This window comes from Stigmatopora argus, chromosome 8 (assembly GCF_051989625.1).
Source record: "Stigmatopora argus isolate UIUO_Sarg chromosome 8, RoL_Sarg_1.0, whole genome shotgun sequence".
NCBI lineage: Eukaryota > Metazoa > Chordata > Actinopteri > Syngnathiformes > Syngnathidae > Stigmatopora > Stigmatopora argus.
This window is the reverse complement of record NC_135394.1, coordinates 9,707,487-9,725,736: the sequence shown is the minus strand read 5'-3', so window position 1 is coordinate 9,725,736 and position 18,250 is coordinate 9,707,487. Positions and strand designations below refer to the sequence as shown.

General features: G+C 42.5%; 1 long non-coding RNA gene across 1 annotated transcript in view; it reads left to right on the top strand.

Moving 5' to 3' along the window:
- Nucleotides 1-18,250, top strand: part of LOC144079355 (uncharacterized) — a 30,792-nt gene that overhangs the window by 6,359 nt on the left and 6,183 nt on the right. The gene's annotated exons all lie outside the window — the stretch shown is intronic.

Sequence of the window (18,250 nt, the reverse complement as noted above, 5' to 3'; positions counted from 1 at the left end):
AACTAAAAAACAAACACTAAATGGTGAGGGAATGTTAATAATACCTCTGGAGTGGCGATGTGTATTCATTATTTAGCCATTCTAATGAGTGCTGATTGGCTGCCTGCTGAGATGTAAACAACACACTAACCAAAATACACAGCATGGACACAGTTGTGTTGTGCAATTAAGTCATTAACTGCCATTGATGGTGCTAGCTGTCACTAATTTGAAATGTAAATATACAATTTAGAATCAAACTGAAATGTTAACTTTTCAAGCAATCAGATAGAATGTGTATAATTTATGTTTGCTTTTTTTGCAAATAGCTACTTTCCCCCCTGCCATCTGAGACGAATTGAGCGATATGGCATTAGTTGTAATCTGTGAAAACAATGCAGGCATTTTTTTTATTTAATTATAAAACGTATCAAATACATGTCAAAAATATTCATTCTCCAAATACCATCAACTTTAAAAAAAACTAAAAAAAAGTAGGCCTATAGTAAGTAGTATTCATTCAAACCTGAATTTATTATTGTAATGCACAGTAACATCATGCAAAACAAAAAAGCACCTACATTACAATCAATTCAAATGTGTAGTGGGAAAAATTTAAATTAAAAAAAAATTACAAAATAAATGTCTTTTACTGTACTTGAAAAATGACACACTTTCAGTTTTAGCTACATTCCTCCTCCTATAATGTTTGATAGGTTGTTTACCAAAAGATAACGTACTGATATTCTACAAAAGTCAAAGCGGTGTCCGTTTCGATTTAGTTTAAATGACTGATGCATGGAAATAATAGACATGCTTTTATCAATACAAATGTGGACGTCGTCCTCATGACTATGAATGAGCCGCACTAACGCACAGGGGAATGTCATGGAAGCTGATGACAGTGCAGTAAAGGGGGCGCGGGGGGACTTCTCACTCACAGCCGTCACTGATATGATAAAGTGGTGGCGTTCACATTGTGGGCGTGCGCGCGAGCCGGATCCCGTCCCATCCCATCCCATCCCATCCCGTCCTGTCAGATGGTTATGAATAATGTATTGATATCCAGACCCCTGTGGCATAGTCCTCCCAATCCTGTCCATGTGTGCGTTGTTTTGCCTCGTGTTTAGGCTACCCAGCTGGCGGGGGTCTCACACACACATTATGTGCGGGTCCCGCGAGAGGTGTGTGTGTCCGTGTTCCCTTTTCATTCATCAATCAGTGGCCCAAAGTGTTTAACACCAACAATGAGGCTGTTAAGAGGCCCCTCACGACATGGCAGGAGTGGTGATAATTACCCAAACATGAAGTTGTCACTCTACACCCACCCACCCACCTCCTCAGCATCTGCCCCCCTTTTTTCATTCTCCTATTTTTTTTCTTTTTTGTAATGTGTGCCGAGAAAAGCGTGACACCAAGATGGACAGTAATTGGTGAGATTGATTTTTAAAAGCTTGTTCATTTGGCCCCTTCCTTTGTGTAAAGGGAGTGTATTTATTAAGCCTGATAAATGTTTCAGTGTGTTTCCTGTCAGAGGCCCTATATTATTTTACTTGCGTCTTAATTGTAATGATGTAGAATCAGGAACTTTTATCCTAATTTGTTCTTAATAGACTTAACGGTTTAAGCGTTAACTAACAAATGAAAAAATGTGATTCAGGTAATTGAGCCCTTTATAATGCCGTCAAATATACATAAAAAGTTCCTAGTGTAGGAACAATAATACAAATCTGAAATGGGGAAAACGCAAGTTACAATTAGAGCAGGGGTCGGGAACCTTTTTGACGAAGAGAGCCACAAACAATTCATATTTTCCAATGTTATTCCTTGTGAGCCATACTACGAATTTAAAAGTCAAAATACATACATGTAAACAAGTTCCTTTTCAATTTTTTTTGTAATTTCACCACTTTTAAAGTGGAAAAAACTGAATATTTTTTAAAAGATTCTTATGCTTTTGCTAATCAATGAGAGGATGCATTCCAGAAGAGTCTACTGCAAAAAAAAGAAGATTAAAGCAGTTCTAGATGTAATATCTCAGTTCGGTCACCAGCGATTGCCATATTTTAGCTCATAGGTTAGCAAAGAGCCAGATGCACCCAGCAAAAGAGCCACATGTGGCTCCCGAGCCATAGGTTCCCTACCCCTGAATTAGAGTATTTCGTCGACCTCTAGGCAGCAGTGTTTACCCTCAGGAGTAGAACAATTGTAGATAGAGGATTTTAAAAGTCCAAATAATATAAAAAATACACCCTAAAAATACTCTCCCTACATTGTGGTTAGTCACCTATTCCGGCAGGTTTTGAACCTATTAACTGCGATAAATAAGGTATTACTGTATTTGTGTATGCGTGACTGTTTCAACTATTTACGTGGACCTGATTAAAAACGTAGTATGAACTAAAATTCGCTTTTAACTCATTCCCTGCCATTGAAAACGATAGAAGCCCAATTCATTTAAACTCAAACTTAAAAGACATTCCTTTGGTGTACATTTGGCAATGTTACGCTAAAAAGTTCCAAACGTGGTGTTTCGAGCTTTTCAATAGTGGCAAACATTGCTCCAAAAACCAAGCCAACAAATGGGAGCGCATAGCCTGAAAACTCATGAGGCTAATCCATGATATTGATCAGTGCGTTTCCTATGGGCCTCGGTAATCAATCAAGCTAACAGGCCTAATTTATATCATCTGAAAGGTGTAATCAAAGATGAATGAGCCCCGCCATGCTCGAAATGTGTGCTGGGTCATAATTTCCAATGCAGTGAGTAATGTGAGGAGAATAGAGAGAAACTAAAGTACAAACGACATCCAAACTGTGTTTTGTGCAGTCTCCAAAAAAGAACAGAACTCGCAGTTCCTGAAGTCATACAAATTGGAGTTTTGGCATAAAAATTAGACAAAAGCTCTTAAATTGGCATAAAACATAAAATGACAGAAAACTCTGACTGTGACCATGTTAAAGACTGTCACTCAAAATATGCAAATTGCTAATTTTTTAGACTTTTGATGAAGGATAAAAGTAATGTTTCAATACACAAATGATACTCTGTACAAGTCTTGCTAATTTCTTATGTCATTTATACCCACGCACATACTATAGACGGATAGACCCGAACACATGACAATGGGTATCACTAATGTCACTGCCCAGGAAATCTGGGGTACTCGCATTTGATTGGCTAAAATAGTACCATCTCTGAGAATGGCTGCATCCTAGACATACTGGATCTTTTTTATTTTTTTTTACAATTCTAGATCATTAAAATAGAATTCTGTGTTTTTCAATTTGGCATAAGAAAGGTGTTGTCTCTACCGTTTAACTTTTTTTTTTTTTTAAACTGGTACTTATGGCATCAACTTTTGTCGACGTAAAATCTGTGTGAGCAAAACATTGCTTTTTTGCGTAATATACTCCGATTTCTTTTTTTAATGCAGTGTGCCACACCTCCAAAATACTTAGGAAACACTGTCCTACGGTATATTCCATTAGTGCAAACGCCGTGTATACAAATAGAACCTGAGGCGTCGCCTGAAAATCACCTGCGTCTTAATCTTCCGTAAAAACGCGTATAACGTACGTTTATCTTCGGCGAATTAGCGAACAACAGCTTGAGCGGCAGCACAAAAGCCAGGCTGGTGTAACACGGTGACCCCCGGAGGCAGGAAGATGGCTGCGCAGCCACGGACTGGGAGTGTGTGTAAATAGAAGTGTAAATATATATGAATGTTTCCCCCGCTTAAGAAGCGCGACCCTTTAAATAAGGCCAGGAATAATCTGTTTCCCTCGTCGCGGTCGATCCAGCGGAGGGATTTGCAGAAACATTCGCCAGTTTGACACAGATCTACATAATCATTTTAAGTTCCTCGCAGCTCCTTCCAATGATTCTGCTGCTGTCACTTTAGATACCGCTAAAACTGATTTGGGTGCCCTAATCTCCCGCTATTTCTTAGACTGGAAAAATCTCTAATATTATAAGGAGATTATTTCATTTATAATTGATTGAGTGCATTTGCCAGAGTGCCACTTCAAAGTTGGTTGAATTAAAGACGCCTTTAAGACGCCCCGGTGCCGGGCGCAACCACCCAGTCGAGGTTGTGTTGAGAAAAGAGGGGTGCTAGATGTGTGTGTCTGTGGGAGGGGGGAGGGAGCTATTTCTTAAGGTGGGCTCTGGAAAAGTCTCCCACTCCTGGGGAAGCAATTTAGCTTTAGGCAGATCAATCTACATATAGTAGATACCATCAAGAGCCAGGTTGGTATTGATACCGATGCATTGAAATGGTTACTTGATGATTCTGACATTTCTTGTTCAAGTTTTTGCCAAATTTAAAGAAACACATTAAATCTCGGGATTCTATTTACGTATCTGTATCAACGTACTAGCCCCTTCATTTACACTTACAGTATTTGCTTGATATCAATACCCTTCTTGGATTCGGTAGCCATGTTGGTAGGGGCAATAACGACCTTGTATCAAAGCGAAATCAGGCCTTGAGCTCTGTCCGCCCTCACATTTGCTTAAGAACACATCCAGAGGATAAGATTCCTCTCCCAGGTAAGGTGCACCTGACTTGAATCTTCATTGCTCCCCCAAAAAATCATTTCTTCTTCTTAAGCCTTTTCTACAGCTGTAGACCAGTCCCTGAAAATTTGAATCCAAACTTGGCAGTTTTCTCATCAGTCTTGAATCATCTCTCATTGGTTCACCTCTTTGAGGGTCTTTATTAATGGAGAGAAAAAGATAGTGGGTCTTTAAAGAGCCAATGAGGAAAAGAAAAGAAAGAAGATATGGCCTATCGGAGTGCTTAGTTCTGACTAAATGAGTCTTGACAGTGAGAAGGATGCTCAGCCCAGTATTGTACCCAGTTAATGCCCCCCCCCCCCATAAATCTGACTGCCTTTTGACGCCCCCTCCCCCTGTCCAGCAGCAGCAGTAGCTCGACCACATCATAATCCTCTTAACGCTCTGCCTTATTAACCATTTATCTAAATGACATGAAAGCAACCGGCGCAAATGTATATAGAGAGGTTGGTGGGTCTTTTACAGAGTGGGGGGCACGAAAAGAAAGAATCCAATGATGCCCACTAGAATAAAGAGCAAATACATTCGCCTTCCACTTCCCTCGTTTGATAACTTGACAAACGTAGCTAAGTCCGCTCAAATGTACTTTAGGGCCCATCGAACCGAGTCAATTAAGAGGAAAGCGGCAGCTAAATTGAATTCCAATTAAGAGGAAAGCGGCAGCTAAATTGAATTCCAATTAAGAGGAAAGCGGCAGCTAAATTGAATTCCAATTAAGACGGCAACGCACATTAGGAATCGCGGATGATCCACGTGGCTTTTGACTGTTTCAATTTAGGAAATTGGCCATGGCTTGATCCCTCTTATGCCCGCAACCTCGGATAAATACCATACCAATCAAGTTTTCATTGCACCCATTTCGAAATTACTTTTCAGTCTTTTATTGTTTAGGGTTTATAACCATGATTTGCGGTTCAAAACGAGAAAAATAGGGTTGGGGTTGTGGTTTCAAACTAGGGCCACAGTTTCAAATGATAGTTAATAATAGTAATCGTGCTGACGAATGAGTGGTTAACGTGTCAGGCTCACGTTTCAGGGGTCGAGTGTTCGACCCCAGGTCGGTGCTCACTCTGTGGAGTTTGCATGTTCTCTCTGGGTACTCTGGTGTCCTCCCACATCCCAAAAACATGCAGGGTAGGCTGGTTGAACACTATCAATTGCCTCTAAATATGAGTGTGAGCGTGAATCGTAGTCCGTCTCTTTGTGCCTTGCGATTGGTTAGGCACCGATTCGGTGTCCCCGTCTTGGTGCGTATAGTTAGCTAGGATAGACTAAAGGACCTCCCGCAACATTTGTGAGAAAAAGGGGTTCCGAAAATGAATTAATTTGTTTTCATAGTTCATTTTTTTGTCATTCCACTTTTTGTGATAATCAATTTTGAATTATTCCTGATTGTTCAATTTTTTTCACAATTGTTTGATGGCCTATTCCCTAATGCGATTGATTCTTTTTGAAGATTATTCAAATATTTGCAATAACGTATTGGATTTTTTTTGGCAATTATAAAAGAGTGATTTTTCTAAGGCTCGATACTACACTGTTTAACCTTTTTTTGTCTGCCATGTCTGTTGCGCTTGTTCTCTGGTGATATCATCTTTTCTTTCTCATTTTTCTGTCTGTCGAATATGCTTTAGTCGAAGGCTTCAAAAAGGCTTTCAAAAATCAGTATTGGTGGGAGAAAGTAACTCAGAATGCTGCCCACTGTGATAAAATGTGTCCCTTTTCAGTCGCCGACAAGTGAACACCGTAACTCCTGTTAGGTTAACCAAAGACACCGTGTCCCTGGGCTTTGTGAGGCCTGTTTGCTTTGCACACATCTTGTTTTCTTGGGGTTCCTCGGCAGTCTAAAGTCCTTTTCAGGGAGTTTATGAGGGCCCGCTGAAAGCCTTGGCCATGTTTGCTTTGGGGGGGCTGATAGTCTTCTGACAGGCTGCTAAAGCGGCATGTCGATTCACGGGGCCCACAGCGCTTCGGGTTAAGGGCGCCGCCGTTGAAGAATCCGCCCCTCATTTCTCGGTTAATCTGTCACACCTCCGGAATAAAACGCAGCAAAGATTTGGACACATTTCTGTCAGGGTTCATCTTAAGACGTCCGGCCTGTGGGACAGCAAGGAAAACAGAGGTGATGTTGTCACCCATAGAGCTGTAAAATACACTTAATCAAGACTTGTCATTGTATTAAATCAAACTCATTTTCGTTGCGGGCCACTTCGTAGTTATGGTGTCATTCAGGGGGTCGTCATGTCTGCCAAATAAATGACTAATGGATTGGCATCTTTTCGGATGCTTGAGGTCATTTACAGATGTTACATTTTGTCCCAATTTCAGCCTCTTAATAGCAAATATTCTCTTATATTTTTGATTTTCTTAAATGTAAAAGAAAACGATGAAGGCCACAAATCTTTTCAACTGATAGCCAGGGATCAAAAAACAATGGTGAATTGAGGTATCTGTGTTCTTGAAAAGCTAGCATAAAATTCCCTTCAATGGGTGTCTATGTTGTCACGTCAGTCCGTCACAGGACGTCACGCTGGGTTAATGCGAGGAGGCGCCGTAGGAAGACTAAAAGAGGAGGTGGCGCGTTTGGCGCGGCCTGCCGGAGGTTTAATTCCCGCACTGGCGTTGGGAGCATCGCCTCAGATATTCAGATTTGGACCGGGCTGCCATGTGGGCTCGGAGATACTTTGTCGCTGGCTCCACCCCACCTTCCCGAACCCCCCGCGCTCCATTCAGGGGCTTGTGAGGAGCCTCGGCACGGCGTTTGAAAAGGAGATTAAGTTTCCTGCAGAAAGCAAAGCTCCTTAAGGGGGTATCTGTGTGCCTCTCAGCCACTTGGTCAGTGAGGGATGCGCCAGGGGGGGGCGGTGTGAATTCTCTACAGGGCAAGGTGGGGAGACCCCTTGGTGAGGCTGACCTGACTTCCAACTCCTTGGCAAGCCTTCACCTGCCCTGGGAATAAATGTAAATGGCCACAAATTACCTTATTCATCGCCATTGTTGGCAGTAGACGTCCAATCCTTTTTGACTGGGAAGACCTGGCACTGAGCAATCAGAGTAAATACTGCATGCTCAAGTGTAGACATTGCACATTCATGGTCTCTGAATAAAGACAGACAGATACAAGTCATTTGTAGTATGATGATTAACCCCCCAGGAATACCCAGTTAAATGTCCAACTAGGGTACCATCCACCCTTGTTCCCCTACCGCTTTGTGAATGAGAATCAAAGAACTCAAAATGACTTGAGAATCTGTCCTTGTGAAATGAATGTGAACAAAAACCTTTTGACACATTGTATGATCGATGACAGTCAGTCATTTGGATTAAGTTCAGAGCCAGTTGGTGATTATCTGACATTTAAGAACACCTCCAAATGATAGATTTTGAAAAAGAGTATATATATCCAAGTTAATGGCGTTGAAATCTATCTTTAAAAAGGCTTTGATATGATCCTCTGAGCCATGGAGAAATGGATGGAGGGGAAGGGGAAAACACCTTACGAATCCCTTTAGTTGATTAGGAATACTGATGACCGTCTTGAATGAAAGAGAGGCAGAAAAAAGGCCTTATCTGTGTTATTGAGCATAGGCCCAAGTGGGAAGCACTGTCAGGTCCTGCCAATAGCCTTAATGGACCCCGATTCCTCATCAGTGTAGCCTAAATGAAGTGTCACAGGGTGATTGATCTGCTCGCACTACGGTTGTTCTTCCCTTAACAAATGCCCTCAGGTCCTTACCAGTGCATGTGCTCCCCAGGCTTTCAGTGGGTTTTATGCTCCTTTATTCACACCTTAATACCAGCGCTATCACTTCATTCACTTGTTCATTTTCTGAACCGTTTCAAAAGGGTCACAGGGGCTAACTCAACTACACTATGGTCACAAGGCGGGGGCACCCTGAATTGGTGGCCAGCCAATGGCAGGGCACAAGGAGACAGACAAACATTCACATTCACACACACCCACACCAAGGGGCAATTTAGTGTTCAACCACTCTACCATCCATGTTTTTGGGATGTGGGAGGAAACTGAAGTACCTGGAGAAAACCCATGTAAGCCCGGGAAGAACATGCAAATTCCACACAGTGAGGACCAACTTGGACCCTCGACCCCAGAACTGTGAGGCCAATGCGCTAACCACTCGTCCACCAGACTATCACTTCACAATTGTTCAAAAATAGAATAAAATTGTGTCTTGGACTCCCTCTGGATGTGCTCAGAAACTGTTAGCACCCCCTAATCAAAAGGAAGTGACCCAGAATTTACCGAAAAATAAACAGTGACCAAAAATGAAAGGAAAGTGACCTGGAATGTCCTTGGATTTACAAGAAGTGACCCAAAAACAACAGAAAGTCACCCCGAAATGCTCCAAGATCAATGGGAAATGATTCGGAAGTGGCCTAGTGACCCCCCAAATCAAGAAGAATTGGCCTGAAATCTACAGAAATTGACCCATAAATGCCTCCAAGTCAACAGGAAGTGACCCATGTGAATAATCTGACCAGCAAATCAAAGTATTGCCACACAATTTCTCCGTAAATGGCTTTTTTTATTATCCAACACAATTAATCCAATTAAAACATGCCTGCGCTCAAATACCGTGGCCTTGAGTCGCCGGTGGATCCTTCCTTGTAGATTCGAGGCCAAGCCAGCCCGGCATTGGCAAACGGTATATTCTCTGAAGTTAAGAATTAGTGCGCGATTAGCCTAATACTTCTCAAAGAGGAGAAAGTAGCGCTTTAAATATGACAGAGAGTAAAAATCCACTTCTGTGGACAAGAATTACTCACGCAAAGGAGCAAAATGGGGGGTTTAGATGTGTACAGTAGGAGGACTGCTCTTGTATAAGCTACCTGCAAAGTCTCCTGCCGGCGGCATTATGGCGCCCGTGCAGCTGTCAGACAACACAAGACGACGAGCCAACGCGCCTTCATCAAAAGCGGCCTAGCAAATATTAGACAACCTTCAAACATTAGCGACAGCGCGGCCTCGCCATGCCTCCGCTTGCACGCGCTAAATGATTTATATGAATATAGTTAAGACTTTTCCAAGACGCCCAAGCTTTCTCTCATCAATTTCATAGTTTTCGCTTTGCTGACATGTTTCCAGTGAGTACACATAACTGTTCCAGTTTTTTCCCAATCACATTTAAGCCTCTGTTTTCCGTGGCCGATGTTACATGCAAAATGAGTACAAATTCAATTTGGCCAGAACGTAGGATTATATCAACATTTCCCTGACCTCTGACTTATTGTCGATGATTTAGATTACTACGTTTTTTTAAATTGTTCACAGATACCATTTTTTACTATATTTGTTACTGGAATTGTGTAACAATTGTTTTAATCACATTGAGCCGTTGATACTAAGCTCACAGTAATAGACTTTTTGACATCAAACAGCCTTTTTTTTTCCAGTTAATTGAAACTTGCTAGATAGTGTGTGTGTTCGTGTGAGAAAATGTGTTCACTGTTGAAACGTTTGCATGAGCACAAGGATGAGCATCCCAGGTGAGGCGTCAGATTGCGGCAAGTGTGTCCGTGTTCCTTTTGATGAAGTCTAACACCGCAACTTTTGGCGCATGCGGTCAGGTTAATGAAACTCAGTGAGAAGGCACTTTTCTACCCGCTTTGCTCCCTGCAGTCAAGCTGCGGGTGACGGGATGAGGTTCACGGATTTCTTCCAAGCACACCGCTCCCTATTTCCCCCAGCTACACTATCGCACCGCAGTCCCGCTCATTAAACCCTGCATGCATCTACAAATATGACCACCACTCAGTTCCAGTGGAAAAATCAGGTACTACCAGACAGAGGAAGAAGAGTTAGGTCACTTGTGTTGATGTGGGTTATACTTCACTTACCGGTTTTAGGAAATGGGACTCTTTCGCAAAAATTGAAGACGAAAAAATGTCACCCTTTGGACATCGTTTTCATTTTCCGTGTCATGTGCGAGTTGTGTAGACGACCGTGTTTTTCTTGGCTGACACAGAAGTAGGCCAAAGTAGAGAAGAAGTGACACAATTGGAAGGCCCTGGCCCTTTAAGAGGACCGCTGGGGGGACCCTTCTAATCTTTGCCTATCCACTCAGGCCCTGGATTTACACATTTCCTGCAATCTAAAAGCTGTTTTGATTTTGAGTGAGTGTGAGAGAGGAAGTGTAGGACTGGCAAGAGGTACTAAAGAAAGGGGGGCATGCGTGAGTTGAGGGTGGGGTTGGGGGGGTAGAGGTTTGTTTGTGCAGTCCTTTAGAAAAAGAGCTTACGGGTTGAGCAGAAGAAACGCGGGGAGCTAATGTGAAGATTTAGGACTTTCTCCGAGGCTTGGCCCCGTCTAAGCTCTGTTTGCTTGAGCCGTTTGTGGGGTCCTGCTCGCACTAAAGCCAGATTAATATTCCCCCCATATCCAAGCGGACCAGACATCGGCACCCGGCCTCGCCGTCCTCGGCGAACGCCCTCCCCGCGCCGCCTCCCCCCGCGCACACCTAACCCCCGACCGGCCCCTCCCTGCCTTTTCTGGCCCAGCTCGTCTCTTTTTCCTAATCCAAGTCCGCTGCCCCTCATCTTGTGCTTTATCTGCTCTAAGTAAGCACCTTTCTCATGGCTGCTTTCCATAAAGGCAGGGGGGGACTAGGGAGGAGTGTAAATATGTTTAGACCCCCGCCCCTCCAGCCTTCTCAACTGACCTCTTTGGGTTGTTATTATCACTGTGAATGCCAGGGACAGAGATTGCTTTCAGCAGGTTCGCTAAGGGGAGTACAGCTTGTTTTAATGCACCATATTGGTTTTACATACCATGCAAAAGGCGGAGAGACTGGTACTGGTGGGGGTACCCTGGACTGAGTGCCAGTCAACCTCGTTTTTTTTTACACCACCTGGCCACAAAATAAAATAATCACCCTAAGGTCGAATGCTGATATTCTAAAATGTAGGAGTATGGTATTTTCCGGCCTACAAGTTGCTCTTTTCTCAAATTAGTTTGGCTATTAGTTTGACGATTTCAATGACTTTTTGTCAGTCTGCAACTCATGTGTTTTGTTTTTGTGAGAGCCTGGTGAGATCTAAAAACGTACTCTCTACTTCTAGAGTTAATGGAGTTGTTCGGAAGTGATAGTGAAGATGAGACATACAGATTTTGGAGTGAGAACCCGTGTTTTGTAAACAATTTTAGACTAATGATAGGTGAAATCACTATTAAAGTTTTAACTTTAATAGTGATTTCACCTGTTACCTGTTACCTGTTCATTTCTGGCCCAAAAAGTTAACTTTTTGGAGGTCAAAAATGTTGCATTTTATGGAACTCATCTTCATATTTTGCTCATCTATAGAAGCAAAATAAGGCTACCAAATTCATAATTAATAGGGCCAGTGGAAGCATTTTGACTGTATAGCAGTTAGCGTCCTTTTGTTCCTTCAGTGTTGTTTCCAAGTTGCTCACTAGTGTCTTATTGAATCTTTTTCCGTGTTGCGGTTCTGCGCTTTTTTTTAAAATCTAGATCAAGACCCAGCGAAGAATAATATAAATGCATTTTGAGCACAGAGAGAGAAAAAAGGGGTGGAATGAATTTGCCGTGCTAAACAGGCGAACTAAACCCATTACCTAAGTGTTCTTTATCTTTCCATATGCTTTTGTTGCTTAATCAGCTTTGTATCTCTCCAAATCCTGGATTGAGATAACAAACAAATGGATGAGCTCAACATGCAGGAGAAAAAAAGCCTTTCTGCTGGCATCTTAAAGGCCATTCGTGGTGCCGTCTCACGGTCAGCGCATAAAATAGAAGTGGGTCAGATTTGTTTTCTTTTTTTGTTATCGTTATTGACTTTTCTTTTGCCTGGTTTGTTGCACTACTCATCTAAAATCATGCATATGCGTGAGATCGCACGATAGGCAAATAGCGAAGGAAGGCCGAAGCCGACACGTTTGCACTCAACGGCGACGACTTTTCCTCTTTTGTCTTCCACATAAGAAAAGGAGGATTCTGCTTCCAGATTAGCTCAGGCGCCCAAAGCCGACAGAGAGAGGAATTCTCTGCCAGTTTGCTTGTACTACAGCCGCGCACTCCTTAACAGATTTACTTCTGATTTGGCCTCATCTTTGCACTGGCATTGTGAAAAAATGGGGAAAAAAGTCCTGTTTTTTTGTGTTGGGAAAATAGACAGTTTAAAATGCCATGATGTTATAATTAAGATTTTTTAAAGGCTTTGCCACACATTAAATATCGAGCAACGCCTTTAGGCATGGTGTTTTTGGTACTTTTAGTCATTTTTTGGGGGGGGCAACGAGAGGCTTTTGTTTGCGGGAATTTTTTTTATCTGTAGGGGGTCAGTGTATAAGAACTTTTTTCTTCCGTATAAGACTTTTTAGTGACTGTTATTCTGTGTTAATATACCTTTCTGTGCACTGTTTTGGGGTGTCAGAAATGGGAGGCTGTAGGTATGCATGTGTGTGAAAGAATTGAGGTAGATTTTGAGTATATGTGAGAGTTGTATTTTGTGTGAGAGTTTTTCCCGCAAGATTTCTTTTCTAGTGAGTTTACAGTTTTAGTGATTGTGTGCTTCAGGGACTATAATGTGAAAGAAGGCTTTTAGCTTTTGGTATTAATTGGAATTCTCCCAGTGTATGTAAATGTGCATTGAGTTTTTGGTGAGATTTATATGAGTGTGAAGTTACTTGTTGCCTGTTTAGAGGTTTTTTTCCCACATTTTTTGTGTCTTATATGGCACCTGATGGAATTGTATTGCCTTGTTTTATTTCCGGAGCTCTCCAAGTTCCACCTGAAGCGACGCGTTCACTTTCAACTGTGAAAGTAGGGGGAAAAAAACAAGGCATAGAAAACCATGATGACAATGTGCGCTTGCCACCTTTGCGTGCATCTTCCAGTTGAATTCCCTCAGGGCACAGTGGCTCATCGGCGCGCACACACTAGCGCCTCTCTGTAACGCCGGAGTGTAATAGCCCTCATTTATTATTGCCAGGCCTCGTCTCGTCCCCTCGGTTCAGCGGTTGCGGCGCCAAAGCGTGCTTTTCGCCGCCAATGTCACACAATTACCTTTTAACTGCTCAAACAAATAGAGCGACCCGGCAAGTGACATCAAATCAAAACTGTCACAGGTGATTGAGTCTAGTCATCACGGCGGACCGCCCGCTACCTGTCAGAGGGGCCACGACGTGATGGCTGCATTATAACGGAGACCTAATAATAGACCAGTACCGGAGTTGGGCGCCGAGTACGGCGGCGTGCCCTCCTTTCCTTTTCCTATCGGGACTAAAGATAGAAGATAGAAACCTCAGAAGGAAAATTCAAAATTTTCCATCTTTCCTGAACCAGTTCTCCGTTAAAGTACAGGATAGATATCGGCATATGTTGACAGCTATAGATGTCCAATCCATTTGAAGTTCATGATTATCATTGATAACAATACAACACATTATAAACTGCATTTGTCTACTGCATCTCTCGTGAATTCAGTATTTAAGTATTGCTGAATATTTTTTTAAAGTAGGTTTTTTTTCAGCGCACTGTCTAGAACAGTGGTGGCAAAAATTCAGCTTGCGGGCCGGACAGGGCCTACTAGGGGGTCTGATCCGGGCCCGGGGATTGTTCTGCCCATTTGTAGCTCTTTCATACTGTGCATACTTTTATTTTTCTTGTCTTATCTGCAGTCGTATTCGTTTTTTCGACCCCTGCAGTCAAAGTGGCGGCATCAATGAACCCATTGATTCTTTCAATGTCATCAATGAGTTATCAAGGAACCTTAAAATATCTCAAAACCCAAAGGAAGTATTCCATCCCAAGTGGATTGGATGTCTAGTATCGGTAGCCCACGAGATCTAGTGAGCACCAATGTGGCCCGCAAACCAATCAGTTTGACGCCCCTGGTCCATAGAACTTAAATGTCAGCCTCTCAATTGACTGCTTGGCAGAGGCAACAGTGGCGCATCATCCAGCGAAAACAACAAAGACATCAAGGCAAAGGTTTGCGCGAGAGCCATCCGCAGGGACATTAGGGATACGAAGATGATGATGATGTTGGCGGTGTCTGATGTAAATTGGCAAATGACACATTCAACAGACACGGTTGGCTGCCTTGCTCGCTGCTGCCTTGACACTGACAAATGAAATATTTCAGAGGACTTAATCAGAGGAAATGGGGTTTGGTCTGCAGGTGACACGCGTCCCGCTCCGCCGCTCGCGAAGAGAAAACGGATTGCCTGCTTTGACACTGCAGACGCAATCGCACCGCTGTCTCTATTTCCACCTCGGTCTCAAACCGCTTGACTCGTGCCACCAGTCACACGACTTTAACCCATTAGGACATATCAAATATTTTTTCAGATTATTACAAGGTGAAAAAAATGTTTTTTTTTCTTGAATACAGACAATTTGGGTTTAGGACGTGGACAAGCAAGCCAAAATTTGAAAAATCAGTTATGAACAACAACTCAGTCACTCGCTGCCAACCTGTCCACTTCAAATGGATTGGACGTATGTTAGTGATAAACTCAATTTCACAACAGAAGGATGAAAAGAGCAACATCCTTGTCAGTTCCACTGAGAGAGTAAATCTCAAGAATCCCCTGCTAGTAATTTGTTTAATTTAATTAATTGAAAGTCCTTAGTTAGCTCGACTAATGGAAAAAAAAGATTATCTGCAGTGTCATAACCAATCGAACAGGAAGAGGAAAGTCAGGACATATTTGCGTATGACCATTACTACTGGATATATTACTTTATTTGTGTTTTAAGACTGGATAAATGACTGTTTGTGTTTTAAGACAACGCGACTTGTCACAGTTAACTGAATGGCTGCCATTGACATTGCACTTGTTCATTTGCTGTCAACCCTCCTACTTCAAACGTTTATTGTGGTAAACTGGTCAAGACTAGAAAGTACAAATACGTGATGAAATTCTGTCAGGAAAATATCTACTCGAGTGTACAGTACAAGATCTACCGCTATACTGCAATGAATTATTTGTAGTCGTTACTTCCCTTCACTGACAAAAACTAGCGCAAATCCTTTGTTTGAAGCGCACGTGACGCCGTCAGGTGCTGATTAGGTGCCTGAAGTCCGGTAGCCCGGTATGAATCACGGCAGGGGGGCAGCCGCCCTGTCGCGCCAGCAGCAGATCAATGATAATTACCACCTTGACACGAGTACGCTTATTACCGAACAGGATCAGGAAACGAGGACCTGGAATTCGCTGGCCTAAGGCCCCGATCGATTGTCCGGGAATAATGGTTCTTTGAGGCCCGGGATTGGACTATGTCGCCAAACAAGCCATAACGGCCTGCGCGCGAGACAGCTTAGGCGGAGATATGCGCCCGAACGCTCCTTTTGGCCTCCTCGCAATATGGCTCCCGCTGGTCCCGATACTCTGTCTTTACACAGCTTCGGGCTTGGAAGTGTGTTAACAAGAAGTGAGTGATTTGGGGAAGCGTGCCGCGACAATCCAATGCGTTGCTTTAGAGAGAAAGAAAAAACAAGGGTGGGCCCAGTAACATGACCTGGGGTTTGCCAGGGAGATCAAACGCTGCTGCGTGCAACCTCCAACACACAAACGAGGCAAGAATAAGCACATCAATGAGTAGAAGTGATGTTGATCCGTCTTTGGCAGCACTCATCTTTTCTCTTTGATTTTTTTTCCCTCATCGTTTCCCTCCTCCAGATCCCTTGTTTTTTTCCCCCCACTCTCCCCATTTTTTTTTAATCCGGTCACACCTGTAATCGGGCCGTGCGACAGAAAACTTCAGAGAATCAATTAGTCGCCGCCTCATCCCGCAGCCAAGACGATTCCTCTCGACTTGAGCCGCAAACTCCTTCTATCAGGAGTCATTCTGGCTGCCTAACACCCAGACTCCTCTCTCCTGAGCCCGGATACGTTTGACTCTAAGCTTCTAAAACGTTGACAACCCAAAGCGCCTTTTTCTCACAGCCAGCCTCAACCCTGGCCTTTTTTTTCCCCTCCTCCTTCTCTATTTTCCTCTTGAGGAGTTACCATAACTGCTATATAAGGACAGAGTCGTCCTCTGTGTTGTTTTGATTCTCTTTGGCGTTTTCAGCCACAATTAAGTAAACAAGGGTTGTACACGTTCATGGAGAGGCTAGCACATTCTTTTCGACGCAAAATCACTGAACCTCATTCTGTCCACAGTGGTGCAACGATACTTGAATCTGCGTTGGTATATTGGATTGGATTGGATTGGATAACTTTATTCATCCCGTATTCGGGAAATTTCGTTGTTCCAGTGGCAAGAGGGTGAGGATGCAGGAATAGGAAAGGCATTTTAGACATAAATAGATAGGTAATAGATAGGTAATAAGTAGGTCAAGAAATAAATACATGAATAAATATATAATTAAATAAGCGTGTTGCTTAGGACATATATACATACATACATACACATAAATGTACATGCATGCATATTGAATTGTTAAGCAAAATTCAAATGCAAAACATTGATTCACTCATTGGCTGACATTCCCTATGTTTACATGGAGAACATTTCTTAAATCCATACCTTTCATGGACATTTTTTTTAATTATACCGTTAGGACTTGTGTGTTCAAGCTATTTTGATTTTGGAGATTGACCAAATATACCTGAAATAGTAGTGTAAGAGGAAGGAGCCCTGGGGACTTCCTTGCCCACAAAAAATGGCTCCGCCCATTTCTATCTTAAACGATGTTATCTTGCGCATTTGTCCGTTTTTTTCTACTGTTAGGTCTTTTCACAAACTTGTGCTCTTTTGATATCTCCAGCTTAGTTCTTGCATGTGTTTTGACTTTTAATAACATCTGTACGTAAATAGCAATCCAACTGGCAGTGACGTTCCAAAAAAATCATCGAGGGGTCCGATTTAATCCTCTGCCCTTTTTCTTTTGTATTCAGATTAAAGACTAAGGAGATTTAGAAGAGCCCAGAGTCTCTTGTTAACAGACGGTGTTCTCCACTTAACCTACAATTTACCTGTCACTTAAACATCATCCAACACCTCAGCTTTTTTTTTTCTATCTTGTTTGCAACACTGAAAAGAGGTGTTGTTTTCCCTTGAGTATCTCTAAGTGCAAACTATCAGAGCAATGTATCAAAGTGTTGACCTCTAACGAAGCCAAATAAGCAAAATGCGGATCACCATTTAAAAGCCTAATTGGAAAACCAAAGTGGGTTTTGAACCCTAACCCTTGCTTGAAACCGCCATTTGAAAACCTGAACCTAGTTTGCAACTCTAAGTGGTTTTTAAATCCTGCTTTGAAACCCTAAACCTAGCTTGAAAAAGCCCCACTATCATGTCTGGGGTTACTTTACTAAATTTAATAAATTGAACGTCACTCAGCCACAACCTGACGTCCCTTTGTTCGTAAAACACACCGAAAGAAACTGTACATAACACAATTTTAATTTCATTTTGCTGTTGGCTACAAAGCTAGACTCAATTACCGTAAGTAATGTAGTGGAAGGTAGGCTTTTTTGTCCATTTAGTTTTCCTTTCTTTGAAATTCAATTTATGATTGAATCATACTGTTGTATAACAAATTTCTAGGTGTGGTTTTCAGCGTGGGATCAAATCCCACTGGATGATGGTGTGATTGTGAGTGCCAATGGTTGTCTCTATGTGTGTTATGACTGACTGGCGACCAGTCTAGAGTTCAGTCTGCCTTTTGCCCAAAGTCAGCTGGGATGGGCTACGG